Genomic DNA, 10,268 nt, shown 5'->3' with positions numbered 1-10,268 from the left:
GTAACTTACAAGTAGTAACATTCAATGGTCTTTTTATTATTCCCACAATTATTAAGGACCTTCTAATCATGAGTCATATTTTTTGACACGCATTCAATTGTGTTTTGGTTACTTTATTGTTGCCTAACTGTTGGGTTGATGCATCATTGATATATCCCACACCTCCTTTGATTATGTGCATTCAAAAACGATTGCTGATTTTTTGCATTTTCTACATAATCATGATAATTATTTTATGTTAAAATTCAATATGTCAGGAAAACATAACAAAACAATCTATCTGTCATGTCTGTATGCATTTTTTTTTATGTTAACATGGTATAAACTTTTTTAAAGTATTTTATGAAGCTCAAAATATTTTAAAAAAAATAAACAAATAAAATATTTGTATTTACTGAATATGGCCATGCAAATGTGACATTAAAATAGGTAATAATCAGGATGTTAACACTGGATATCTGATAGGTATTAATAAGAAATTATTATATACATGATGTAGCTAATATACAAATTAAGACACAATAGTTTATTGCCCTGGGGATGATATTTAATCTGTCATTGGTATAATGATATAATTTTATGATAATCTTCACAAATTATCATGATTAAAATTTTGATAACTTTTTCAAAACAAATTATAATTTTAAATAATATGAAACAGCAGGATATACTATTATTTTGGATATAAAAATTCAAATTTTAAAAGTAATTTCAATATTGATTTATTAAAATAAAATTGGGTAAATTACTAAATTAAATAAACAAAAAGTGTTGTCTGAGCTGCAAAGCATTATTTAATGCAAGCTGTAATAAGAAATGAATAAGTAAAAAGTATTCAGGGTAACACAAAAGATGTAAAAAATATTAAACTCAAGGATTTAAAACATTTATAACTGGGATGGTTAAGTCTTGGAACAATATATTTACATCACAAAGGTTTATTCATTATATGCACTGGACAAAGGTAAAGTCAATATTATCTAGTGCATGTATATAGTAACAGTGCAAAGTTGTTTATTTATTTTATTTTTTCATTCCTTAAACTTTTCTTTGTCATGTTTGTAGTATCAATATATTTCATATTAAATTATAAACATAATTAAAATGAACAAAAGAAATAACCTGTTGTGTTTTAAGGAATTGATGAATTAAAGTATGGTGTGAGCCTCAATAAGACAGTAACCCTTCAATGAAAGTACACAATCACACTTAAAAATTCATTAATGCAGGAAAAAAAGACAACACTATTAAGAATTTAGACACCCTTAACAGATTTATTTTTCTTGTTAATAGTGACTTGAAAATAGAATTGTATTAGTGCTAGAATTTTTCAGTCAATGAGTGCCATAGTTTTAGGTAAATACAGTTATTGTAATTAACTTTCTTATTATTGCACAATGTATATACATGTACATGTAGTATTATATATATTTATTATTAGTTAAACATTTACTGTACTTGAGTCTTAATGTATATTTTATTTTGTAGAATCATACTGAAAATGTATTGGTTTGACCATGATTCCCACTTAGAATATGATGCCTGCTAGTACATGTGCACTTTGATGCATAGGAAACATGTGCACTTTGATGCATAGGAAATGTAGACGTCACTGAGTCGCTCTAATAGCTGCAAATTGTGAAACAATGGATTAATTCATTATTTTATACTAGTTATCTATTGTTTTTGAAATAAAGAATAGGGCTTGCAGCATTATTCAATGATGATGATGTGATGTTCTGATTAAATTGAACAAGAAGAAAATTGTGCCTTGTACAAATAGGAAACTTAATATATTGTATAAAAAGGAGGACCAAATTACTGGAGGACTAAATACCTGGGATTATCATCAATCATGATCAATTGTGAATTTGGAATAACAAAATTCCATAGTTGTAGTGCATATTAATACTGCAATCATACATGTACATTGTTTCTGAGTTCAATGAATACCCAGGATAATTATTCATTTGAAATAGCAATTTGGAATAATGAAAATTCATAGTTTCAGTGAATACTACTAATAATAGTGCATCATATCTGAATTCATGAATACTTTTAATTAGTGGATTAATTATAATAACAATATCATGAATATGGATAATGTGAATTTCTAGCTTCAGTGAAATTTACAAAACAGTACATGTATATCACATCTGAAGTTTATGTTGGCATTGCAATTGTTAACTACCACCAGCGTGTCCAGGGTGTGTAAAAAGATCTTAACCAACTATGAGGGTCTCGTGCAGTCTGTGTCAATTGTTTAGTGTCAAATGACTGCTTGCTGTACTTAAATTATTAAAGTCTGAATTAGAATTAAATAAATATCTTAATTAGCATGATTAGTGGCCAAGTATTTGAAACAAATAAACCATGCATGTACTTTTAAGTATAATTTTATTATTCCACCTGCAACAAAAGTTGAAGTACATGCATGCAAGAAATTGGTATTACAATCTGACTACAACGTATACCGTTGTGTATTTGAGCTTCAGCAGATACATTTTAGAAGCTGAAAGGCCTGGGTACTTCCTTATGTTATGACATTTCTGTTAGTGACTTGTCCCTTGCACGTAACCTAGTTTGCATGGTACACTACATCATGCTACATGAACATGTAACTGTTTGGAAAAAAATATTACTGTTTGAACAGTCACAGTGGAATACACTCTAAGTCTTACATGTATAACATGGATTAATTTTAGGTAAACCCATTTATATATATGCATGTAGGTATCTTGAAAGGTTTACATTGTATGTCTCATTGTCTGTCAGGCAAGGTTGGCCTGATCCTGACTTCATTTCATGGATCAGTGATTAAGGTTACTTCAGTTACATGTAATTTGTCAAGTTTGTTTCTCACACATGTTAAATACTACAAGCAGTAGGAAAAGTAGGTCAATTATATATATTTGGTGTATGAAATGAGTGCGGTGAAAAAATGTCTTAATTGCAAGACTTACATCGGACTTTGACCTCAATGAAAATATCATGGTTCATTGAACAATGCTTAGTTTTTGTTGTTTGATCTATTTGCAAATGTTTCTCAGATGCTACAGTATAAACTACACGTACATGCATGACATGTATAGGATCACTATTTTTGGCATATTATTGGATATATATTCTTAAGGTGTACAAGTTTGATTGGCAGGCTTTACATCTGACCATGACCTAATTTCATGTTTCATTGGGCAATGCTTAATTTTCATGGTTTGGATGTTAAGAATGTTAAGTCTAATCCACAGACAGTATAAATCACTAAATTTTGTGTATGGAATGTCAGTTTGTAGGGTGTACATCATCTGTCTGGCATGGTTAATTTTACTGTGACTTAAATTCTTTTTCAAAGGTTATTTATAATGGAAAGTTTGTGTGATACCTGTACATGTACAATGTACTAAAACCTTCATACATGTAGGAAAAGCAAGATTATACACATGTAGCTGCTTTTTGATAACAAAAGTCTGACATCTACATTATTAACAATTGTTATAATTCATTTGATAATACTAGGTATACATGAATACTGTATGATAACCAGAATAGGGAGATGTGGTATGAATTTCAATAAGACGACCATCAATCGTAAGCCAAGTGATGTAATTGTTAGTAACTGTACATCCTTCAACAATGAGCAAAATCAGTTCTGCATAAGTGTGATAATGAAATAGTTATCAAAGGTACCAGGATTATAATTTAGTACGCCAGACGCGCGTTTCGTCTACACAAGACTCATCAGTGACGCTCAAATCAAAAATATTTTTAAACCCAAACAAGTACAAAGTTGAAGAGCATTGAGGATCCAAAATTCCCAAAAGTGTGCCAAATACGGCTAAGGTAATCTATGCCTGGGATAAGAAAATCCTTAGTTTTTCAAAAAGTTCAAAGTATGTTCATTGTTGAAGGATGTACAATTACTAACAATTACATCACTTGGCTTACGATTGATGGTCGTCTTATTGAAAAACCTATAACAGGCCTAGCCATATTGGATGATGTAACACAATGTAAACAAGTTTTGATGAGAAACCCAAGTTTGATTTTTATACCATGTACACAAAAGCAACATTGATACACCAATGATGACAAATATATTGTGTTTAACCAAAGACTTGTACTTTAAATAGGTGATTGTCTGCCCTTATTCATGTTTTTTTCTACAAATCCATTCTATCTGCTTTTGAATAAATGCCTTCTAAATATATGACCCAAGATGTTAAGCAACATTTTCCCATTGTTTTCCATAAACACAATAAGCATTACAAAGTCATACATGTATAATGCACTAATAGTGAGCTGTTTGTTGTAATTTAATTATAATATTTATGTTTGGAAGCATATTTTTGGGTTTTTAATTTGCTATTGTCCAGTAGCAAATATTACGTGCATGTTCATGACAAAAACAATTTACAATGAATACACTTGGTAGGTTCTTTAATAGTTGCCATCCGGGATGAAACGAGTCACAAGTCACTGAATCTGTGTATTTGTATACCCCCACTTTAAAAAAAAGGAAGGTATACTGTTTTACCTCTGTCTGTCCGTCAGTCCGTCAGTCAGTCCCTCCCATGAATATTTTTCGTCGCATTTTTCTCAGGAACTACAATACAAGGATTTCTGAAGTTTGGTTTCAGGGTTTATCTAAGTCAGCTATATCGTGTGATGCGTTTTCAGATTGATCACTTGACAACTTTCTGTTTACCGAACATTTGTATGATTTTACACATGATAGCCAAGTTGAAAATTTTCGTCACACTTTTCTCAGGAACTACAATACAAGGATTTCTGAAATTTGGTTTCAGGGTTTAACGAAGTCAGCTATACCGTGTGATGCATTTTCAGATTCATCACTCGACAACTTCCTGTTTACCGAACACTTGCATAATTTTACACTATTTATTTTTTCGTTGCAATTTTCTTAGGAACTACAATACAAGGATTTCTGAAATTTGGTTTCAGGGTTTATCTAAGTCAGCTATACAGTGTGATGCGTTTTCAGATTCATCACTTGACAACTTCCTGTAAACTGAACACTTGTATGATTTTACACATGAAAGCCAAGTTGAAAATTTTCGTCACACTTTTCTCAGGAACTACAATATAAGGATTTCTGAAATTTGGTTTCAGGATTTATATAAGTCAGCTATACCTTGCGATGCGTTTTCAGATTCATCACTCGACAATTTCCTGTTTACCGAACACTTGCATATTTTTACACTATTTATATTATCCACTTGCGGCGGGGTATCATCAGTGAGCAGTAGCTCGCAGTTTCACTTGTTTTTTCTAAGGTGTATATATATTAATTCAGAATATGGGACCCATTTTCGTAATTTATAAATGTGACCATTTTTAAAATTTCCATTACTGTACTGTCATAGATAAAGGAAGATTGGGTGTGTGTGCCAATGAGACAACTCTTTATTCAAATAACAATTTATAATAGTAAACCATTATAGGTCAATGTAAGGCCTTCAACACGGAGCCTCGGCTCACACCGAACAGAAAAAATATTAAGGGACCCAGAATATTGTCTACATCTAGTAACATTATTAGTTTTCTTTACTAATTAAATAGTATGTCATTATTGTACAAGCATTTACAAGATTAAATAATTTGAAGTTGAACAATTGAAATGGGAAAATATTTTGGATAAACGTAATTAGTACGACATCTGATCAACTGAAACCACGTACAGTCAGGGGTACTACTTGTACAAGTGTATTTTATTTACTTGAAGAAGTAAAAAAAAATATACACATATAAGTAAATTTGTAGGATACTTATACAAGTGAATTTTATTTACTTGTATAGGTAAAAAAAAAAATTAGCTTAGTTATGTCCCTTAGGCATTCAGAATTTTTTACTTGTATAAGTAAAAAAATCATCCTTTCTTCTTTTCTTGAATTCTTAAGATTTCTTTGCTCTAATAGAATTTTAAATTGTGTACCCTTTACAGATGTCTTTTCTTATCATTTAAATGTAATTTCATGGACAATGAAAATCCCATTTGTCTGTTATCTTCATAACACTGCTCATTTACAAGCCCCAAAGGAGCAATTTTTGATTGCCTTGCGCAAATACCCGTACGAAAAACATGACACGTACTCCAGCTGGACAGTAGCCGTACTGAGAACCGTACTTATAAAAATCATTTGGACTTTTCTTTGAATGTCTTATAATGGATAACCCCGCTGGACTTTCAGCGAAATTAGCCGTAAACCGGCTCGAAATATTTAAATTAGCAGGAGTCCGGTTCTGAAAGTCCAGCTGGACTTTCATAAAAGTACGTCTAAAAAAATCCAGCCGGCATTTCTGGCAAAAATATAGCCTCTATAAAGTTCAGCTGGACTTTACAAAGTCCGGCTTAACTTTAAGAAGTCCAGCTGAACTCATAAAAGTTCAGCTGGACTTCAAAAAGTTCTGTTTGACCTTAAAAAATGATCTCAGCAGGGCTGATCCACAAAAAATGAGGGGGGAGGGGGTTCCACCCCCGCAGAACCCTCCCTCTTGATCCACAGCTGCTTAGTTTTTCTTCAGATGTTGGATTCTTCTGATTTGATATACATCCCTTGTTGTAATCTGAAAAAAAAAAACAACAGATGGCATTCATGGCATTATGCATATACTGCTTATTTCTTTTTCTTTTTTCTACTGTCTTACTGGTAAAATCAAGAAACAGAGAATTTTGAAGCTAAATCCTTACTCCTAAAAATGTGTGGTTATAATTATCACGATTATACTAAATAAATTTAAAGTGCATAAAATAAAGTAAAGCTTTGAAAATCACTCAAACTGAAATATTTTGCATAATTAGGTATTTAATTTAGTTTTTTTAATTCTTTTTACTCTTCAAAAATAAAAATTAAGCTATTTATAATTTTGTATTCATTTCATCAATATGTTGAAGAAAAAAAGAGCATATCAGATTGTACTTACCAGAATATATGCAATCCAAAATACATGCACACAGCATGTAACCTTCCTAAATTGAAATTGATGCCAGTCAGAAGGATCCATCTTCTCTAATATAATGTGAAAAGAACTACTTCCAAAAATTTGCTTTACATCCAATGTAAATTTCTCATTTTGTTCAAGAAAGAAGACACATCTTCCTGGTTTAATCCAAATTCAAATTTTGTTGTATTGCCAATTACATGAGGTTGTTTGAGGAGCTGTGAAAATTTTTCTTCTTATGACTTCTTGCATATGTCTTAATTTTGAATATGTGATATATTAAAAAAAAAGAAAATCAATTATTAATTTGTTCAATTATGAAATGTTTAATAAAAGTGATAGTAATTGCAAAAATATGTATTTAGAAATGTGTTATCCTTCAAATGGCCTCATGATCAACCTCTGTGTAGATGCTACTTCCTGTGACCTGTCCAGACTGAGGTTAATTGAAAACAGATGGTACTCTCTACAAGACTACTGCTATTAAATCACTGTTATGGCTCAAGTTTCTAATTGATATTAAAGAATGATGATAATTATTTATTTTATGCATTCATCTTATTAAATCTAAATATAATAGAAAATGTATAATATTAACCAATTAATAGATGTAATTTTGCTAGGGGTTTTATTTCATGAAAAAGTAAAAATGTTAAATAATTGTTGAAAAACATATTAATTCTGAGATATTATGAATTCAATCAAAATTATATCACCTATATTAAATTCTAACTTTCCATTTACAATCTATTTTAGATATTTTATAATGGAATTGAAAATTTTACGGGTCCCGGAAAAGATCACATCTTATAGTTTGATCTTAAAAGTATATTGTGAAAAATATGATATCATTATTATATAACTTGCAAATTTTTATTTATAACTCTTTTCCATTTTGAAAGAAATTGTTCCTTTCAAAGAACATAATCCTAGTGACAAACTTTTTATTTCTGTAAGGGCAGATTTGGCTGATGAAAATTTTCTAAGTCTTAATTCCTGCTCATACTTGACTGTAAAATTTTCTAAGACAAAAATCCTGCTGATCATTCTACAGAAAAAATAATTTTCCTCAAAAGTCCAGCCGTGTTTATTTTCTTGTCAGAATTACAAAAAGTGCGGTTGGACTTTTAAGAAAATACCGGCTGGCAAATAACCGAAGTATAAGAAAAAGTACGTGTACGGCTCATGTCAGACTGGACTTTTCAAAGTCAGACTGGAATACGTCTCAAGTCCAGTTGAAGTCCAGTTGAACTCCGGTTTAAATTTTCGTACGGGTATACAAGATCTTTGCTCAATCAGTTTCTTTGATGAATTAATGAGATGAAACATTGAACTTTAATAAAAAAATTTGAGCAAACCTGGGAAAAATCATTAAAGGCATGATTTTACATCTCAAAACTTGAGGATTTTTGTGGGATTGTAAGAAAAATTTACTTATACAAGTAAATTTTTTAGAAAATTAAGGGGAGATTATTCAAACATTATTTATTTACTTATATGTGTATATTTTTTTTTACTTCTTCAAGTAAATAAAATACACTTGTACAAGTAGTACCCCTGACTGACGTAAGAGAATCCGATGTCAGTCTTTAGAATTGACCAAATACATCAAGTTCTAAACCATGATGTGAAAAAACATAAAAGTAGATTTGATTTTCCTGTCTGAAGCAATGCGAGTTTTCTTGTTGTGAACATTTGAACTTTCACTTGCGCTAGTTATTTTGTCGGGTCTTGTATGAACAGTATGTCCATCTACTAGTATTTACAAATGTACAAAATATGTATGGTAAATTGTTTGCGAAAAATCCGGTGAAAATATGATTTTTTCTCGCGAGTGATAATATTTGTTCACCTCAATCGTGAATGCTGACGTGCTATTTATATGTATCATGTGTATCAATTACAATTGAACTCATTGACCATTCCGTACAATATGAAGAATATACAGTACAAAGTCGAGTTAATATTGAACTATTCTAAAATAAAAAACGATAAAATAAAATAAATTAAATTTGGATAGATTTAAAATTTGTTTTCCATAGCCGCTAAAGATGTTTTAAATGTCCGTAATAGCTTTGATTATATGTTTTACATGTATAGAAATCAATATGGTTAATACGGCAATATTTATAATTTTAAAAGAAAAAAAATGTAGCCCCGAATAAAAGCTCAGAATAAGTGTCTGAAATAAGCCCTAAAAAAATATAAAGCAGTTTTATATGGGGATAAGTTTGACAAGTGTGTGTATAAGGAGTTCCCGGCTAGGTTTAGAGTATATCATGTATATTAGCGTTATTATGAAGTAATGTGATTCGTAAAACTACGGGTATTGAAAACAATTGTGTATGCATGAATGATTTCACACCTAACTAATTTAATAATAAAAAAAAAATAATATTAAAAATTGTCAACTGTTAATTTAGTTATAAAGATACGTTTGGTTTACAAATACATTGGGTAACGTGTTTCGCTTTTTCTGTTAGCAGTTATATTTTATCTAGTGAAATTGCAGGTATCTATGGCTGGTTCCGATTTTATTTGTTCGAAGAGATAATGGCGAGGAAGTGTTAAAAAAATATATAAATTCAGCACATTCACTAAATAACCGAGGAATACAAAAATGTGTTCAGCGGCAAATATTTCAAAAAACTTTTTTTTAAAAACAATATACATCTAAAATTACTGTATTAAATGGGAATGAAAGTTGTTTCTCTTTGTCACAACCTTATATTTCACACGGTAAAATTGTTTTACAAATAATTTAACCTTTATCCCGGGCCTGGCTGTCAGACAATTTGTATCCGTGACTTTTAAGTGTACACGAATATCAATGTTTTGAAGTTGCTACGCTTATAAATTAGCTAGGCCTATACAATGGTTGAAGCTATTATATTTTAACTGTTACAACTTTTTCTGCGTTTAAACAGTTTATTTATGACTGTTTCAACGTTTTCCGTGTTGGGACAGTAATAAAATAACTGTTACAACTTTCAAATAGTTGCATCAGTTTTATTACGACTGTGACAACTCTTTAGGCGTTTAATCAGTTTATTTATGACTGTTGCAACGTTTTTCGAGTTGGGACAGTTGTAAATCAACTGCTACAACTTTGAAATAGTTGTATCAGTCCTTTAATGTCTGTGGCAGTTATTTCTTGCGTTGTTGCAGTCGATTTATGTTGTAGACAAACACTTTTAAAGTTGGGACAGTTACAAAATAACTGAAGCAGTGAAATTTAACAACTGTTACAACTTTAACAGGCCTTATCAGTCTTAGAACGACTGTTACTGGTATGGACAGACGTTTTT

At 30.6% G+C, this 10,268-nt stretch overlaps 1 long non-coding RNA gene across 1 annotated transcript in view; it reads left to right on the top strand.

Moving 5' to 3' along the window:
• Positions 1–2,333, top strand: part of LOC143052342 (uncharacterized) — a 42,174-nt gene extending 39,841 nt beyond the window's left edge. Inside the window, exon 2 of the long non-coding RNA XR_012971091.1 lies at positions 1,489–2,333. This is a non-coding gene — a long non-coding RNA (uncharacterized LOC143052342). The remainder of the gene's footprint in view (positions 1–1,488) is intronic.
• Positions 2,334–10,268: the final 7,935 nt, after the last annotated feature.

Source organism: Mytilus galloprovincialis, chromosome 11, assembly GCF_965363235.1.
Source record: "Mytilus galloprovincialis chromosome 11, xbMytGall1.hap1.1, whole genome shotgun sequence".
NCBI classification, from domain to species: domain Eukaryota; kingdom Metazoa; phylum Mollusca; class Bivalvia; order Mytilida; family Mytilidae; genus Mytilus; species Mytilus galloprovincialis.
The sequence above is the reverse complement of the archived record's forward strand: the minus strand, read 5'-3'. Positions and strand labels throughout refer to the sequence as shown.